Here is an 18,547-nt window from a genome sequence, read left to right on the forward strand (position 1 = left end):
AGGAGAGAGAGGAGAGGAGAGGGAGGAGAGAGGAGAGGGAGGAGAGAGGAGAGGGAGGGAGGAGAGGGAGGAGAGAGAGAGAGGGAGGAGAGAGAGAGGGAGAGAGGAGAGGGAGGAGAGAGCAGAGGGAGGAGAGAGCAGAGGGAGGGGGAGGAGCAGAGGAGAGAGGAGAGGGAGGGAGAGGGAGAGGGAGGAGAGAGGAGAGGGAGAGAGGGAGGGAGGAGAGAGGAGAGGGGGGAGAGAGGAGAGGGAGGAGAGAGGGGAGGGAGGAGAGGAGAGGGAGGAGAGAGAGAGAGAGGGAGGAGAGAGGAGAGGGGGGAGAGGAGGAGAGGGAGGAGAGAGAGAGGGAGGGAGAGAGAGAGAGGGAGAGAGGAGAGGGAGGAGAGGGAGGAGGGGGAGAGAGGAGAGGGGAGGAGAGGGAGGAGAGAGGAGAGGGAGGGGGGAGAGAGGAGAGGGAGGAGAGAGGAGAGGGAGGGAGAGAGAGGAGAGGGAGGAGAGAGGAGAGGGAGGAGAGGGAGAGAGGAGAGGGAGGAGAGGGAGGAGAGAGGAGAGGGAGGAGAGAGGAGAGGGAGGAGAGAGGAGAGGGAGGAGAGAGGAGAGGGAGGAGAGAGGAGAGGGAGAGAGGGAGGAGAGAGGAGAGAGAGAGGAGGGAGGAGAGGAGACGGAGGGAGGAGGAGAGGGAGAGAGGAGAGGAGGAGAGAGGGAGAGGGAGGAGAGAGGAGAGGGAGGAGAGAGGGAGAGGGAGGAGAGAGAGAGGGAGGGAGAGAGGAGAGGAGAGAGGAGAGAGGAGAGAGGAGAGAGGAGGAGAGGGAGGAGAGAGAGAGGGAGGAGAGAGAGAGAGGAGAGGGAGAGAGGAGAGGGAGGGAGAGAGAGGAGGAGAGAGGAGAGGGAGGAGAGAGGAGAGGGAGGAGAGAGGAGAGAGGAGAGGAGGAGAGAGGAGAGGGAGGAGAGAGGAGAGGGAGGAGAGAGAGAGGGAGGAGGAGAGAGGAGAGGGAGGAGAGGGAGGAGAGGGAGGAGAGAGGAGAGGAGGAGAGAGGAGAGAGGGAGAGGAGAGGAGAGAGGAGAGAGGGAGGAGAGAGGAGAGGGAGGAGGAGGAGAGGGAGAGAGGAGGAGAGAGGAGAGGGAGGAGAGAGGAGAGGGAGGGAGGGAGGAGAGAGGAGAGGGAGGAGAGAGGAGAGGGAGGAGAGAGGAGAGGGAGGAGAGAGGAGAGGGAGAGAGGAGGGAGGAGAGAGGGAGAGGAGAGGAGAGAGAGAGAGGGGAGGAGAGAGGAGAGGGAGGAGAGAGCAGAGAGGGAGAGAGGAGAGGAGAGGGAGGAGAGAGGAGAGAGGAGAGGGAGGAGAGAGAGGAAAGAGGAGAGAGAGGAGAGAGGAGAGAAAGAGGAGCGGAAGGAGAGAGGGAGAGGGAGGAGAGAGGAGAGGGAGGAGAGAGGAGAGGGAGGGAGAGAGGAGAGGGGAGGAGAGAGGAGAGAGGGAGAGGGGAGGGAGGGAAGGAGAGAGGTAGGAGGGAGGAGAGGGAGAGGGAGAGAGCAGAGGGAGGAGAGAGGAGAGGGAGAGGAGAGAGGAGAGGGAGGAGAGAGGAGAGGGTGGAGAGAGGAGAGGGAGGAGAGAGGAGAGGGAGGGGAGAGAGGAGAGGGAGGAGAAAGGAGAGGGAGGGAGAGAGGGAGAGGGAGGGAGAGAGGAGAGGGAGGAGAGAGGAGAGGGATGAAAGAGGAGAGGGAGGGAGAGAGGGAGAGGGAGGAGAGAGGGAGAGGGAGGAGAGGGAGGAGAGAGGAGAGGGAGGAGAGAGGAGAGGGAGGAGAGAGGAGAGGGAGGAGAGAGAGGAGAGGGAGGAGAGAGGAGAGGGAGGGAGAGAGGAGAGGGGAGGAGAGAGGAGAGAGGAGAGGAGAAAGGAGCGGTAGGAGAGAGGAGAGGGAGGAGAGAGCAGAGGGAGAGAGAGAGGAGAGGGAGAGAGAGGAGAGGGAGGAGAGAGGAGAGGAGAGGAGAGAGAGAGAGGAGAAAGGAGCGGGAGGAGAGAGGGAGAGGAGAAAGGAGGGAGAGGAGAGGGAGGGGAGAGAGGAGAGGAGGAGGAGAGGGAGGAGAGAGGAGAGGGAGGAGAGAGGAGAGGGAGGGAGAGAGGAGAGGGAGGAGAGAGGAGAGGGAGGGAGAGAGGAGAGGGAGGAGAGAGGAGAGGGAGGAGAGAGGAGAGGGAGGAGAAAGGAGCGTAGGAGAGAGAGAGGGAGAGAGAGCAGAGGGAGGAGAGAGGAGAGGGAGGAGAGAGGAGAGGGAGGAGAGAGGAGAGGGAGGAGAGAGGAGAGGGAGGAGAAAGGGAGCGGTAGGAGAGAGGAGAGGGGGAGAGAGCAGAGGGAGGAGAGAGGAGAGGGAGGAGAGAGGAGAGGGAGGAGAGAGGAGAGGGAGGAGAGAGGAGAGGGAGGAGAAAGGGAGCGGTAGGAGAGAGGAGAGGGAGGAGAGAGCAGAGGGAGGAGAGAGGAGAGGAAAGAGGGAGGAGAGAGGAGAGGGGGAGAGGGGGAGAGAGGAGAGGGAGGAGAGAGAGAGGGAGGAGAGAGGAGAGGGAGGAGAGGGAGGAGAGAGGAGAGGGAGGAGAGAGGGAGAGAGGAGAGGGAGGAGATAGGAGAGGGAGGAGAGAGGAGAGGGAGGAGAGAGAGACGGAGGAGAGAGGAGAGGGGGAGGAGAGAGAGAGGGAGGAGAGAGAAGAGGGAGGAGAGAGGAGAGGGTGGAGAGGGAGGAGAGAGGAGACGGAGGAGAGAGGAGACGGAGCAGAGAGGAGAGGGAGGAGAGGGTGGAGAGGGAGGAGAGAGGAGAGGGAGGAGAGAGGAGACGGAGGAGAGAGGAGAGGGAGGAGAGAGGAGAGGGAGGAGAGAGGAGACGGAGCAGAGAGGGGAGGGAGGAGAGAGGAGAGGGAGGAGAGAGGAGACGGAGGAGAGAGGAGAGGGTGGAGAGGGAGGAGAGAGGAGAGGGAGGAGAGAGGAGAGGGTGGAGAGGGAGGGAGAGAGGAGACGGAGGAGAGAGGAGACGGAGCAGAGAGGAGAGGGAGGAGAGGGTGGAGAGGGGAGGAGAGAGGAGAGGGAGGAGAGAGGAGACGGAGGAGAGAGGAGAGGGAGGAGAGAGGAGAGGGAGGAGAGAGGAGAGGGAGGAGAGAGAAGAGGGAGGAGAGAGGAGAGGGAGGAGAGAGGAGAGAGGGAGGAGAGAGAAGAGGGGAGGAGAGAGGAGAGGGTGGAGAGGGGAGGAGAGAGGAGATGGGAGGAGAGAGGAGACGAGCAGAGAGGAGAGGGAGGAGAGGGTGGAGAGGGAGGAGAGAGGAGAGGGAGGAGAGAGGAGACGGAGGAGAGAGGAGAGGGGAGAGAGAGAGGAGAGGGAGGAGAGAGGAGACGGAGCAGAGAGGGAGGGAGGAGAGAGGAGAGGGAGGAGAGAGGAGACGGAGGAGAGAGGAGAGGGTGGAGAGGGAGGAGAGAGGAGAGGGAGGAGAGGGAGACGGAGGAGAGAGGAGAGGGAGGAGAGAGGAGAGGGAGGAGAGAGAGGAGACGGAGCAGAGAGGAGAGGGAGGAGAGAGGAGAGGGAGGAGAGAGGAGAGGGAGGAGAGAGGAGAGGGAGGAGAGAGGAGACGGAGGAGAGAGGAGAGGGAGGAGAGAGGAGAGGGAGGAGAGAGGAGAGGGAGGAGAGAGGAGACGGAGGGAGAGAGGAGAGGGAGGAGAGAGGAGAGGGAGGAGAGAGGAGAGGGAGGAGAGAGGAGAGGGAGGAGAGAGGAGAGGGAGGAGAGAGGAGAGGGAGGAGAGAGGAGAGGGAGGAGAGAGGAGCGGGAGGAGAGAGGAGAGGGAGGAGAGAGGAGAGGGTGGAGAGAGGAGAGGGAGGAGAGAGGAGCGGGAGGGAGAGAGGAGAGGGAGGAGAGAGGAGAGGGAGGAGAGAGGAAAGGGAGGAGAGGGGTAGAGAGGAGAGGGAGGAGAGAGGAGATGGAGGTGAGAGGAGAGGGAGGAGAGGGAGGAGAGAGGAGAGGGAGGAGAGAGGAGAGGGAGGAGAGAGGAGACGGAGGAGAGAGGAGACGGAGGAGAGAGGAGAGGGAGGAGAGAGGAGAGGGAGGAGAGAGGAGACGGAGCAGAGAGGAGAGGGAGGAGAGGAGAGGGAGGAGAGAGGAGAGGGAGGGAGAGAGGAGAGGGAGGAGAGAGGAGAGGGGGAGAGAGGAGATGGAGGAGAGAGGGAGAGGGAGGAGAAAGGAGAGGGAGGAGAGAGGAGCGGGAGGAGAGAGGAGAGGGAGGAGAGAGGAGAGGGTGGAGAGAGCAGAGGGAGGAGAGAGGAGAGGAAAGAGGGAGGAGGGGGAGAGAGGAGCGGGAGGAGAGAGGAGAGGGAGGAGAGAGCAGAGGGATGAAAGAGGAGAGGGAGGAGAGAGAGAGGAGAGGAGAGAGAGAGGGAGAGAGGAGAGGGGAGGAGAGAGGAAAGGGAGGAGAGAGGAGAGGGAGGAGGAGAGAGGAGAGGGAGGAGAGAGGAGAGGGAGGAGAGAGGAGATGGAGGAGAGGGGGAGAGAGAGAGGGAGGAGAGAGGAGAGGGAGGAGAGAGGAGAGGGAGGAGAGGGAGAGAGGAGAGGGAGGAGAGAGGAGAGGGAGGAGAGAGGAGAGGGAGGAGAGAGGAGAGGGAGGAGAAAGGAGCGGTAGGGGAGAGAGGAGAGGGAGGAGAAAGGGAGAGGGAGGAGAGAGGAGAGGGAGGAGAGAGGAGAGGGAGGAGAGAGGAGAGGGAGGAGAAAGGGAGGGAGGAGAGAGGGAGAGGGAGGAGAAAGGAGAGGTAGGAGAGAGGAGAGGGAGGAGAGAGGAGAGGGAGGAGAGAGGAGAGGGAGGAGAGAGGAGAGGGAGGAGAGAGGAGAGGGAGGAGAGAGGAGAGGGAGGAGAAAGGAGAGGGAGGAGAGAGGAGAGGGATGAAAGAGGAGAGGGAGGAGAGAGGAGAGAGGAGAGGGAGGAGAGAGGAGAGGGAGGAGAGAGGAGAGAGGAGAGGGAGGAGAGAGGAGAGAGGGAGGGAGGAGAGAGGAGAGGGAGGAGAGAGGAGAGGGAGGAGAGAGGAGAGGGAGGAGAGAGGAGAGGGATGAGAGAGGAGAGGGAGGAGAGAGGAGGAGGAGAGGGGAGAGAGGAGAGGGAGGAGAGAGGAGAGGGAGGAGAGAGGAGAGGGAGGAGAAAGGAGAGGGAGGAGAGAGGAGAGGGAGGAGAGAGGAGAGGGAGGAGAGAGGAGAGGGAGGAGAAAGGGAGCGGTAGGAGAGAGGAGAGGAGGAGAGAGCAGAGGGAGGAGAGAGGAGAGGAAAGAGGAGGAGAGAGGAGAGGGGGAGAGGGGGAGAGAGGAGAGGGAGGAGAGAGGAGAGGGAGGAGAGGGATGAAAGAGGAGAGGGAGGAGAGAGGAGAGGGAGGGAGGAGGAGAGAGGGAGGAGAGGGAGGAGAGAGGAGAGGGGGAGAGGGGGAGAGAGGAGAGGGAGGAGAGAGGAGAGGGAGGAGAGAGGGAGAGGGAGGAGAGAGGAGAGGGAGGAGAGAGGAGAGGGAGGAGAGAGGAGAGGGAGGAGAAAGGAGCGGTAGGAGAGAGGAGAGGGAGGAGAGAGCAGAGGGAGGAGAGAGGAGAGGAAAGAGGGAGGAGAGAGGAGAGGGGGGAGAGGGGGGAGAGAGGAGAGGGAGGAGAGAGGAGAGGGAGGAGAGAGGAGAGGGAGGAGAGGGAGGAGAGAGGAGAGGGAGGAGAGAGGAGAGAGGAGAGGGAGGAGATAGGAGAGGGAGGAGAGAGGAGAGGGAGGAGAGAGGAGACGGAGGAGAGAGGAGAGGGAGAGAGGAGAGGGAGGAGAGAGAAGAGGGAGGAGAGGAGAGGGTGGAGAGGGAGGAGAGAGGAGAGGGAGGAGAGAGGAGACGGAAGAGAGGAGAGGGAGGAGAGGGTGGAGAGGGAGGAGAGAGGAGAGGGAGGAGAGAGGAGACGGAGGAGAGAGGAGAGGGAGGAGAGAGGAGAGGGAGGAGAGAGGAGACGGAGCAGAGAGGAGAGGGAGGAGAGAGGAGAGGGAGGAGAGAGGAGACGGAGGAGAGAGGAGAGGGTGGAGAGGGAGGAGAGAGGAGAGGGAGGAGAGAGGAGAGGGTGGAGAGGGAGGAGAGAGGAGACGGAGGAGAGAGGAGACGGAGCAGAGAGGAGAGGGAGGAGAGGGTGGAGAGGGAGGAGAGAGGAGAGGGAGGAGAGAGGAGACGGAGGAGAGAGGAGAGGGAGGAGAGAGGAGAGGGAGGAGAGAGGAGAGGGAGGAGAGAGAAGAGGGAGGAGAGAGGAGAGGGAGGAGAGAGGAGAGGGAGGAGAGAGAAGAGGGAGGAGAGAGGAGAGGGTGGAGAGGGAGGAGAGAGGAGACGGAGGAGAGAGGAGACGGAGCAGAGAGGAGAGGGAGGAGAGGGTGGAGAGGGAGGAGAGAGGAGAGGGAGGAGAGAGGAGACGGAGGAGAGAGGAGAGGGAGGAGAGAGGAGAGGGAGGAGAGAGGAGAGGGAGCAGAGAGGGGAGGGAGGAGAGAGGAGAGGGAGGAGAGAGGAGACGGAGGAGAGAGGAGAGGGTGGAGAGGGAGGAGAGAGGAGAGGGAGGAGAGAGGAGACGGAGGAGAGAGGAGAGGGAGGAGAGAGGAGAGGGAGGAGAGAGGAGACGGAGCAGAGAGGAGAGGGAGGAGAGAGGAGAGGGAGGAGAGAGGAGAGGGAGGAGAGAGGAGAGGGAGGAGAGAGGAGACGGAGGAGAGAGGAGAGGGAGGAGAGAGGAGAGGGAGGAGAGAGGAGAGGGAGGAGAGAGGAGAGGGAGGAGAGAGGAGAGGGAGGAGAGAGGAGAGGGAGGAGAGAGGAGAGGGAGGAGAGAGGAGAGGGAGGAGAGAGGAGAGGGAGGAGAGAGGAGAGGGAGGAGAGAGGAGAGGGAGGAGAGAGGAGAGGGTGGAGAGAGGAGAGGGAGCAGAGAGGAGCGGGAGGAGAGAGGAGAGGGAGGAGAGAGGAGAGGGAGGAGAGAGGAAAGGGAGGAGAGGGGGTAGAGAGGAGAGGGAGGAGAGAGGAGCGGGAGGTGAGAGGAGAGGGAGGAGAGGGAGGAGAGAGGAGAGGGAGGAGAGAGGAGAGGGAGGAGAGAGGAGACGGAGGAGAGAGGAGACGGAGGAGAGAGGAGAGGGAGGAGAGAGGAGAGGGAGGAGAGAGGAGACGGAGCAGAGAGGAGAGGGAGGAGAGAGAGGAGAGGGAGGAGAGAGGAGAGGGAGGAGAGAGGAGAGGGAGGAGAGAGGAGAGGGGGAGAGAGGAGATGGAGGAGAGAGGAGAGGGAGGAGAAAGGAGAGGGAGGAGAGAGGAGAGGGAGGAGAGAGGAGAGGGAGGAGAGAGGAGAGGGTGGAGAGAGGAGAGGGAGGAGAGAGGAGAGGGAGGAGAGAGGAGAGGGAGGAGAGAGGAGAGGGAGGAGAGAGGAAAGGGAGGAGAGGGGGAGAGGGAGGAGAGGGAGGAGAGAGGAGAGGGAGGTGAGAGGAGAGGGAGGAGAGGGAGGAGAGAGGAGAGGGAGAGAGAGGAGAGGGAGGAGAGAGGAGACGGAGGAGAGAGGAGACGGAGGAGAGAGGAGACGGAGGAGAGAGGAGAGGGAAGAGAGAAGAGTTTATGGTTGGTTGAACCACATGAGTTCTTAGAGTGCTGATGTGGGCCACTCTGTGATGAACTGACCTTTCTCTTCACTGTCAGAGGTAAGAGAGAGGAGGGGGAGAGGAGAGAGGAGAAGGGGGGGAGGGGAGGGAAGGAGGGAGAAGAGGAAGGAGGGAGAGGGGATGGAGGAGGAGAGGGAGGTAAAAAGAGGGAGACAGCGCAGGAAAGGGAAAAACATGAGGGATGAGGAGTTATAATAAAATAAAAGCAACAAGACCATCATCCCTGCCTGAACCCTGGAGCATGTCGACATGCCAAGAATGTTAGAGGGTTAATCGGCATCCCGATGGCATCTCCAAACACTCTGTGGTACACCAACAATAACAACAGCCCGGTTCAACCCCACTCAGCTCCAACGGCTATGTTCTGTTTGTCTTGTTTTTTGTGTTTGTGTGGATAACACTTTTATTCAGATATAACAACTCGGCTTCTCTGTAGGGGAGAAACCACTGGCAAGAGAGAGATTAAAAACAGAGAGACCGAGAGAGAGAGAGATACCATTTGCACATCGTCACAACAGTGTACATGAACGTAATATGACACTTGAAATGTCTTTTATGCTTTTGGAGTGTAATATTTACTGTTCATTTAACTTGTGTATATTATCTCACTTGCTTTGGCAATGTTAACATGTGTTTCCCATGCCAATAAAGTCCTTTGAATTGAATTGAGAGAGAGAGAGAGAGAGAGAGAGAGAGAGAGAGAGAGAGAGAGAGAGACAAAGAGAGACAAAGAGAGACAAAGAGAGACAAAGAGAGACAAAGAGAGACAAAGAGAGACAAAGAGAGACAAAGAGAGACAAAGAGAGACAGATAGACAATGTGTGTGAGTGTGTGTTTGGTTTGATACTATGTATGATGATGTTTGTGTGTTTAACAGCCAGAGGACAGATACTGATGAAGAGAGAGAGAGAGAGAGAGATAAAGAGAGAGAGAGAGAGAGAGAGAGAGAGAGAGAGAAAGAGAGAGAGAGGAGAGAGTGAGAGAGAGAGAAAGAGGGAGAGAGAGAGAGAGAGAGAGAGAGAGAGAGAGAGAGAGAGAGAGAGAGAGAGAGAGAGAGAGAGAGAAAGAGAGAGAGAAAGAGAGAAAGAAAGAGAGAGAGAGAGAGAGAGAGAGAGAGAGAGAGAGAGAGAGAGAGAGAGAGAGAGAGAGAGAGAGAGAGAGATCAAAAGCGCAACGGACCCCCTGCCCAGACCAGACCAGACCCTACACTAGACACTATGAAACACAAAGCTTTTACTATCTCATCCTGGAATATACAAGGTCTGAGGTCACCTGACTTTGGCCTCAAGAGTAAGAACCTAGACTTCATCAAAGAAGTAATACAGACAGTAATACAGACATTGTCATCCTACAAGAAACATGGTATAAAGATGACGGACCCACTGGTTGCAGAGAGCTGGTAGTCCCATCCACCAAACTACCAGGTGTGAAACGTGGAATTGACTCAGGGGGTATGCTAAGAATACCTGACCACTGTGACTGACCCAAACTTAAGGAAAGCTTTGACTATGTACAGACTCAGTGAGCATAGCCTTGCTATTGAGAAAGGCCGGCCACAAAATGAGTTGGAAACTGAGCTGCACCCCCTGCCAGGTATATGACCATATTAGAGTCACAGATTACACAGATCCACAAAGCAAATCCAATTTTGATAAACTCTCATATTTATTATTGGGTGAAATACCACAGTGAGCAAGATTTGTGACCAGTTGCCACAAGAAGACTGTAACCAGTGAAGAACAAACACCACTGTAAATACAACTTATATTTTTTAACCATTTACCTTCAGAAGTCACATAATTAGTTAAATTATGTCCACCTGTGTGCAATCTTGGTGTCACATGATCTGTCACATGATCTCAGTATATATACACCTGTTCTGAAAGGCCCCAGAGTCTGCAACACCACTAAGCAAGGGGCACCACCAAGCAAGCGGTACCATGAAGACCAAGGAGCTCTTCAGACAGGTCAGGAACAAAGTTGTGGAGAAGTACAGATCAGGGTTGGGTTATTAAAAAATATCAGAAACTTTGAACAACTGAGCACCATTAAATCCATTATTAAAACTTCTGACGGCTAGGCTCGACAACATTCCGCTGAAAAGGCAGAGCGCGAAATTCAAAATTATTTTTGGGAAATATGTAACTTTCATACATTCACAAGTGCAATACACCAAATTAAAGCTTAACTTCTTGTTAACCTCTCAGAGAGGCAACAAAAAGTCCAAAGATAACCCTGAAAGAGCAGAGCTTAATGGAAGAGTGGCCTGAAAAAAAGCCATTGCTTAAAGAAAAAAATAAGCAAACACGTTTGGTGTTCACCAAAAGGCACGTGGGAGACTCCCCAAACAGATGGAAGAGAGTACTCTGGTCAGATGAGACTAAAATTGACCTTTTTGGCAATCAAGGAAAACGCTATGTCTAGCACAAACCCAACACCTCTCAACACCCCGAGAACACCATCCCCACAGTGAAGCATCGGCAGGGACTGAGAAACTGGTCAGAATTAAAGGAATGATGGATGGCGCTAAATACAGGGAAATTCTTGACAGGGAAACCTGTTTCAGTCTTCCAGAGATTTGAGACTGGGACGGTTCACCTTCCAGCAGGACAATGCCCCTAGCACACTGCTAAAGCATCATTCGAGTGGTTTAATGGGAAACATTTAAATGTCTTGGAATGAACGAGTCAAAGCCCAGACCTCAATCCAATTGAGAATCTGTGGTATGACTGGGAATGGCTGTACAGCAGTGGAACTCATCCAACTTGAAGGAGTTGTAGCAGTTTTACCTTGAAGAATGGGCAAAAATCCCAGTGGCTAGATGTGCCAAGCTTATAGAGACATACCCCAAGAGACATGCAGCTGTAATTGCTGCAAAAGGTGGCTCTACAAATGATTGACTTCGGGGGGGGGAGGGAGATGAATAGTTAAACACGCTCAAGTTTTCAGTTGTTTTGTTTTATTTCTTGTCTGTTTCACAATGAAAAATATTTTGCATCTTCCAAGTGGTAGGCATGTTGTGTAAATCAAATGATACAAACCCCCCAAAATTAATTTTATTACCGGAGGTAATGCGACAAATTAAAAAACATGTGAATACTGTAGCAAGCCACTGTCATTTGGCATTTATCATGTCTTTTCTATCGTTGTTTTCACTGTTGTTTATCATTTTCACTTGCTTTAGCAATTTAAACATATGTTTCCCATAAAGCCCCTAAACTTGAAAATGAAAATCTGTCTCTCTCCCCCCTCTGTTTCTCTCCCCCTCTGTCTCTCTCCCCTCTGTTTCTCTTCCCCTCTGTCTCCCCTCTGTTTCTCTCCCCCTCTGTCTCTCTCCCCCTCTGTCTCTCTCCCCCTCTGTCTCTCTCCCCCTCTGTTTCTCTCCCCCTCTGTCTCTCTCCCCCTCTGTCTCTCTCCCCCCTCTGTTTCTCTCCCCCTCTGTCTCTCTCCCCCTCTGTTTCTCTCCCCCTCTGTCTCTCTCCCCCTCTGTTTCTCTCCCCCTCTGTCTCTCTCCCCTCTGTTTCTCTCCCCCTCTGTCTCCCTCCCCTTCTGTCTCTCTCCCCCTTCTGTCTCTCTCCCCCTCTGTCTCTCTCCCCTTCTGTCTCGCTCCCCTCTCTGTTTCTCTCCTCCCTCTGTTTCTCTCCCCCTCTGTCTCCCTCCCCCTCTGTCTCTCTCCCCCCTCTGTTTCTCTCCCCCTTCTCTCTCTCTCCCCCTCTGTCTCTCTCCCCCCCCTCTGTCTCTCTCCCCCTCTGTTTCTCTCCCCCTCTGTCTCTCTCCCCCTCTGTCTCTCTCCCCCTCTGTCTCTCTCCCCCTTCTGTCTCTCTCCCCCTCTGTTTCTCGTATCCCTCTCTTCCTACCCCCCTCTGGCTCTACGTGGGAAGGAGCAGGGCTCTGAGTGGCTCTCACTGGGAAGGAGCAGGGCTCTGAGTGTATCTCTCTGGGAAGGAGCAGGGCTCTGAGTGTATCTCTCTGGGAAGGAGCAGGGCTCTGAGTGTATCTCTCTGGGAAGGAGCAGGGCTCTGAGTGTATCTCTCTGGGAAGGAGCAGGGCTCTGAGTGTATCTCTCTGGGAAGGAGCAGGGCTCTGAGTGTATCTCTCTGAGTGGCTAACTGTTTTTCTTTACTTGTTAATTTATCCTTCCCTCCCTCTGTTCCTTCCATCTCTCCTTCCCTCCCTCTGTTCCCTCCATCTCTCCTTCCCTCCCTCTGTTCCTTCACTCTCTCCTTCCCTCCCTCTGTTCCTTCCATCTCTCCTTCCCTCCCTCTGTTCCTTCCATCTCTCCTTCCCTCCCTCTGTTCCTTCACTCTCTCCTTCCCTCCATCTCTCCTTCCCTCCCTCTGTTCCTTCCATCTCTCCTTCCCTCCCTCTGTTCCTTCACTCTCTCCTTCCCTCCCTCTGTTCCTTCACTCTCTCCTTCCCTCCCTCTGTTCCCTCCATCTCTCCTTCCCTCCCTCTGTTCCTTCCATCTCTCCTTCCCTCCCTCTGTTCCTTCACTCTCTCCTTCCCTCCCTCTGTTCCCTCATCACTCCTTCCCTCCCTCTGTTCCCTCATCTCTCCTTCCCTCCCTCTGTTCCTTCCCTCCCTCTGTTCCCTCATCTCTCCTTCCCTCCCTCCGTTCCTTCCCTCCCTCTGTTCCTTCCATCTCTCCTTCCCTCCCTCTGTTCCTTCCCTCCCTCTGTTCCCTCATCACTCCTTCCCTCCCTCTGTTCCCTCATCTCTCCTTCCCTCCCTCTGTTCCTTCCCTCCCTCTGTTCCCTCATCTCTCCTTCCCTCCCTCTGTTCCTTCCCTCCCTCTGTTCCTTCCATCTCTCCTTCCCTCCCTCTGTTCCTTCACTCTCTCCTTTCCTCCCTCTGTTCCCTCATCACTCCTTCCCTCCCTCTGTTCCCTCATCTCTCCTTCCCTCCCTCTGTTCCTTCACTCTCTCCTTCCCTCCCTCTGTTCCCTCCATCTCTCCTTCCCTCCCTCTGTTCCTTCACTCTCTCCTTCCCTCCCTCTGTTCCCTCATCTCTCCTTCCCTCTCTCTGTTCCTTCACTCTCTCCTTCCCTCCCTCTGTTCCTTCACTCTCTCTGTTCCTTCACTCTCTCCTTCCCTCCCTCTGTTCCCTCATCTCTCCTTCCCTCTCTCTGTTCCTTCACTCTCTCTGTTCCTTCACTCTCTCCTTCCCTCCCTCTGTTCCCTCATCTCTCCTTCCCTCTCTCTGTTCCCTCCATCTCTCCTTCCCTCCCTCTGTTCCTTCACTCTCTCCTTCCCTCCCTCTGTTCCCTCATCTCTCCTTCCCTCTCTCTGTTCCTTCACTCTCTCCTTCCCTCCCTCTGTTCCTTCCCTCTCTCTGTTCCTTCACTCTCTCCTTCCCTCCCTCTGTTCCTTCACTCCCTCTGTTCCTTCACTCTCTCCTTCCCTCCCTCTGTTCCCTCATCTCTCCTTCCCTCTCTCTGTTCCTTCACTCTCTCCTTCCCTCCCTCTGTTCCTTCACTCTCTCTGTTCCTTCACTCTCTCCTTCCCTCCCTCTGTTCCCTCATCTCTCCTTCCCTCCCTCTGTTCCTTCACTCTCTCCTTCCCTCCCTCTGTTCCTTCACTCTCTCCTTCCCTCCCTCTGTTCCCTCCATCTCTCCTTCCCTCCCTCTGTTCCCTCATCTCTCCTTCCCTCCCTCTGTTCCTTCCATCTCTCCTTCCCTCCCTCTGTTCCTTCACTCTCTCCTTCCCTCCCTCTGTTCCTTCCCTCCCTCTGTTCCTTCACTCTCTCCTTCCCTCCCTCTGTTCCTTCACTCTCTCCTTCCCTCCCTCTGTTCCTTCACTCTCTCCTTCCCTCCCTCTGTTCCCTCCATCTCTCCTTCCCTCCCTCTGTTCCTTCACTCTCTCCTTCCCTCCCTCTATTCCCTCCATCTCTCCTTCCCTCCCTCTGTTCCCTCCATCTCTCCTTCCCTCCCTCTGTTCCCTCCATCTCTCCTTCCCTCCCTCTGTTCCTTCACTCTCTCCTTCCCTCCCTCTGTTCCCTCCATCTCTCCTTCCCTCCCTCTGTTCCTTCCATCTCTCCTTCCCTCCCTCTGTTCCTTCACTCTCTCCTTCCCTCCCTCTGTTCCTTCCATCTCTCCTTCCCTCCCTCTGTTCCTTCACTCTCTCCTTCCCTCCCTCTGTTCCTTCACTCTCTCCTTCCCTCCCTCTGTTCCTTCCATCTCTCCTTCCCTCCCTCTGTTCCTTCACTCTCTCCTTCCCTCCCTCTGTTCCTTCACTCTCTCCTTCCCTCCCTCTGTTCCTTCCATCTCTCCTTCCCTCCCTCTGTTCCTTCACTCTCTCCTTCCCTCCCTCTGTTCCTTCACTCTCTCCTTCCCTCCCTCTGTTCCCTCCATCTCTCCTTCCCTCCCTCTGTTCCTTCCATCTCTCCTTCCCTCCCTCTGTTCCCTCCATCTCTCCTTCCCTCCCTCTGTTCCTTCACTCTCTCCTTCCCTCCCTCTGTTCCTTCACTCTCTCCTTCCCTCCCTCTGTTCCTTCCATCTCTCCTTCCCTCCCTCTGTTCCTTCACTCTCTCCTTCCCTCCCTCTGTTCCCTCATCACTCCTTCCCTCCCTCTGTTCCCTCCATCTCTCCTTCCCTCCCTCTGTTCCTTCACTCTCTCCTTCCCTCCCTCTGTTCCCTCCATCTCTCCTTCCCTCCCTCTGTTCCTTCCATCTCTCCTTCCCTCCCTCTGTTCCCTCCATCTCTCCTTCCCTCCCTCTGTTCCTTCCATCTCTCCTTCCCTCCCTCTGTTCCCTCCATCTCTCCTTCCCTCCCTCTGTTCCTTCACTCTCTCCTTCCCTCCCTCTGTTCCTTCACTCTCTCCTTCCCTCCCTCTGTTCCTTCACTCTCTCCTTCCCTCCCTCTGTTCCTTCACTCTCTCCTTCCCTCCCTCTGTTCCCTCATCACTCCTTCCCTCCCTCTGTTCCCTCCATCTCTCCTTCCCTCCCTCTGTTCCTTCACTCTCTCCTTCCCTCCCTCTGTTCCTTCAATCTCTCCTTCCCTCCCTCTGTTCCTTCCATCTCTCCTTCCCTCCCTCTGTTCCTTCACTCTCTCCTTCCCTCCCTCTGTTCCTTCCATCTCTCCTTCCCTCCCTCTGTTCCTTCCATCTCTCCTTCCCTCCCTCTGTTCCTTCACTCTCTCCTTCCCTCCCTCTGTTCCCTCATCACTCCTTCCCTCCCTCTGTTCCCTCCATCTCTCCTTCCCTCCCTCTGTTCCTTCACTCTCTCCTTCCCTCCCTCTGTTCCTTCCATCTCTCCTTCCCTCCCTCTGTTCCTTCACTCTCTCCTTCCCTCCCTCTGTTCCTTCACTCTCTCCTTCCCTCCCTCTGTTCCCTCATCACTCCTTCCCTCCCTCTGTTCCCTCCATCTCTCCTTCCCTCCCTCTGTTCCTTCACTCTCTCCTTCCCTCCCTCTGTTCCCTCCATCTCTCCTTCCCTCCCTCTGTTCCCTCCATCTCTCCTTCCCTCCCTCTGTTCCTTCACTCTCTCCTTCCCTCCCTCTGTTCCCTCCATCTCTCCTTCCCTCCCTCTGTTCCTTCACTCTCTCCTTCCCTCCCTCTGTTCCCTCATCTCTCCTTCCCTCCCTCTGTTCCCTCCATCTCTCCTTCCCTCCCTCTGTTCCCTCCATCTCTCCTTCCCTCCCTCTGTTCCCTCCATCTCTCCTTCCCTCCCTCTGTTCCTTCCATCTCTCCTTCCCTCCCTCTGTTCCTTCACTCTCTCCTTCCCTCCCTCTGTTCCTTCACTCTCTCCTTCCCTCCCTCTGTTCCTTCCATCTCTCCTTCCCTCCCTCTGTTCCTTCACTCTCTCCTTCCCTCCCTCTGTTCCTTCCATCTCTCCTTCCCTCCCTCTGTTCCTTCACTCTCTCCTTCCCTCCCTCTGTTCCCTCATCACTCCTTCCCTCCCTCTGTTCCCTCCATCTCTCCTTCCCTCCCTCTGTTCCTTCACTCTCTCCTTCCCTCCCTCTGTTCCCTCCATCTCTCCTTCCCTCCCTCTGTTCCCTCCATCTCTCCTTCCCTCCCTCTGTTCCTTCCATCTCTCCTTCCCTCCCTCTGTTCCTTCCATCTCTCCTTCCCTCCCTCTGTTCCCTCCATCTCTCCTTCCCTCCCTCTGTTCCCTCCATCTCTCCTTCCCTCCCTCTGTTCCTTCCATCTCTCCTTCCCTCCCTCTGTTCCTTCCATCTCTCCTTCCCTCCCTCTGTTCCTTCCATCTCTCCTTCCCTCCCTCTGTTCCCTCCATCTCTCCTTCCCTCCCTCTGTTCCCTCCATCTCTCCTTCCCTCCCTCTGTTCCCTCCATCTCTCCTTCCCTCCCTCTGTTCCCTCCATCTCTCCTTCCCTCCCTCTGTTCCCTCCATCTCTCCTTCCCTCCCTCTGTTCCTTCCATTTCTCCTTCCCTCCCTCTGTTCCCTCCATCTCTCCTTCCCTCCCTCTGTTCCCTCCATCTCTCCTTCCCTCCCTCTGTTCCCTCCATCTCTCCTTCCCTCCCTCTGTTCCTTCCATCTCTCCTTCCCTCCCTCTGTTCCCTCCATCTCTCCTTCCCTCCCTCTGTTCCCTCCATCTCTCCTTCCCTCCCTCTGTTCCCTCCATCTCTCCTTCCCTCCCTCTGTTCCTTCCATTTCTCCTTCCCTCCCTCTGTTCCTTCACTCTCTCCTTCCCTCCCTCTGTTCCTTCACTCTCTCCTTCCCTCCCTCTGTTCCTTCACTCTCTCCTTCCCTCCCTCTGTTCCCTCCATCGCTCCTTCCCTCCCTCTGTTCCTTCACTCTCTCCTTCCCTCCCTCTGTTCCTTCCATCTCTCCTTCCCTCCCTCTGTTCCTTCCATCTCTCCTTCCCTCCCTCTGTTCCTTCCATCTCTCCTTCCCTCCCTCTGTTCCTTCACTCTCTCCTTCCCTCCCTCTGTTCCCTCCATCTCTCCTTCCCTCCCTCTGTTCCTTCCATCTCTCCTTCCCTCCCTCTGTTCCTTCCATCTCTCCTTCCCTCCCTCTGTTCCCTCCATCTCTCCTTCCCTCCCTCTGTTCCCTCATCACTCCTTCCCTCCCTCTGTTCCCTCCATCTCTCCTTCCCTCCCTCTGTTCCTTCACTCTCTCCTTCCCTCCCTCTGTTCCCTCCATCGCTCCTTCCCTCCCTCTGTTCCCTCCATCTCTCCTTCCCTCCCTCTGTTCCTTCACTCTCTCCTTCCCTCCCTCTGTTCCTTCACTCTCTCCTTCCCTCCCTCTGTTCCTTCCATCTCTCCTTCCCTCCCTCTGTTCCTTCACTCTCTCCTTCCCTCCCTCTGTTCCCTCCATCTCTCCTTCCCTCCCTCTGTTCCCTCCATCTCTCCTTCCCTCCCTCTGTTCCCTCCATCTCTCCTTCCCTCCCTCTGTTCCTTCCATCTCTCCTTCCCTCCCTCTGTTCCCTCCATCTCTCCTTCCCTCCCTCTGTTCCCTCCATCTCTCCTTCCCTCCCTCTGTTCCTTCCATCTCTCCAGGCAAAGAGAAGCAGAGACACTTGGAGGCGTGCTGTGCAGACGTAAGTTAGCTTCGAGGAAAGCTGTGGTGTGTTGGTGTTTGTTTATAAGTGAGGGATGGCCTCTCTGCTCTGTGTGTGATGGACCCATGCGATGGAGGCAGATGTACTCAGATAAACACCGATAGACACAGAAGAGAAATGAGCATCTCCTAATGTTCACCTCTCAAATGAGTGCTTCCACTTCACTCACACCGCATTAGACAGCATGGCCCCACTGGCCTTCCACCTCTCAGAGTCCTGTATTCAGGTCTTCAGTGGAGCAGAACCCCAGCGGCCCTCTGTGGAATCCTGCTTAATTGTGTTAATTTACTGCTTAGCTTGAGACAAGGCATTGGAGGGCCGTGCGTGTGTGTGTTTCCGTGTGTGTGTGCGCACGCGTGTGTGCATCTGTGTGTGTGTGTGTGTGTGTGTGTGTGTGTGTGTGTGTGTGTGTGTGTGTGTGTGTGTGTGTGTGTGTGTGTGTGTGTGTGTGTGTGTGTGTGTGTGTGTGTGTGTGTGTGTGTGTGTGTGTGTGTGTGTGTGTGTGTGTGTGTGTGTGTGTGTGTGTGTGTGTGTGTGTGTGTGTGTGTGTGTGTTGATTGTGGAGTGGAGGGGAAGTATTTGAGCGTCGGACCCAGTTGACAGAAGGGGCTTCCCGTCTGTCCCTCTGAGGTTTTTCACCGACGATGATAAACTTCTCACCTTAATCCTCTTATTGCCTCAGCGCACACACACACACACACACACACACACACACACACACACACACACACACACACACACACACACACACACACACACACACACACACACACACACACACACACACACAAACGCATACACACACGGAAACACACACACACACACACGGAAACACACACACACACACACACACACGCACACACACGGAAACACACACACACGTCACAAGTTACAGTTCAACACAGCAGGTTGAACCCGGGGTCAATGTTAGCATACACACACACTGACTTGCTGACTCACACACACACACACACACACACTCTGAAGCCTCTCTTTCCTTCCCCGCTAGCGAGCGAGTGTGTTTCTGCCTAATCAAGTAGCAGGTATCTGCCTGACAAGATTTCCTGCAACAATAGCTCTAACAGCTTAGACTAATGAGTGCTCTTTAAGATACCCCAGAGCTCCAGGGGAGAGGGCCAGACCAGCTCCCTCTACCCCATCACCAGGGCCCTGAGTCCAGCCACCACCGCAACACCAGTAGCCTGTAGCATGGAGCTTGGGAGCTATCTTAGCTGATGGTTGTGGTTTAGGAGCGAAAGAGATTGATAAACAAACAAACAAAGTAACCAAGGAAAGGACAATGAGGCCCTGGCAGGCCCACAGTGGTATTTAGAGCCATAACAAACACACACACACACACACACACTGTCTCTGTCTCTGTCATTATCATGGCCGCGTCGCGC

This window comes from Oncorhynchus gorbuscha, linkage group LG17 (genome assembly GCF_021184085.1).
Source record: "Oncorhynchus gorbuscha isolate QuinsamMale2020 ecotype Even-year linkage group LG17, OgorEven_v1.0, whole genome shotgun sequence".
NCBI lineage: Eukaryota > Metazoa > Chordata > Actinopteri > Salmoniformes > Salmonidae > Oncorhynchus > Oncorhynchus gorbuscha.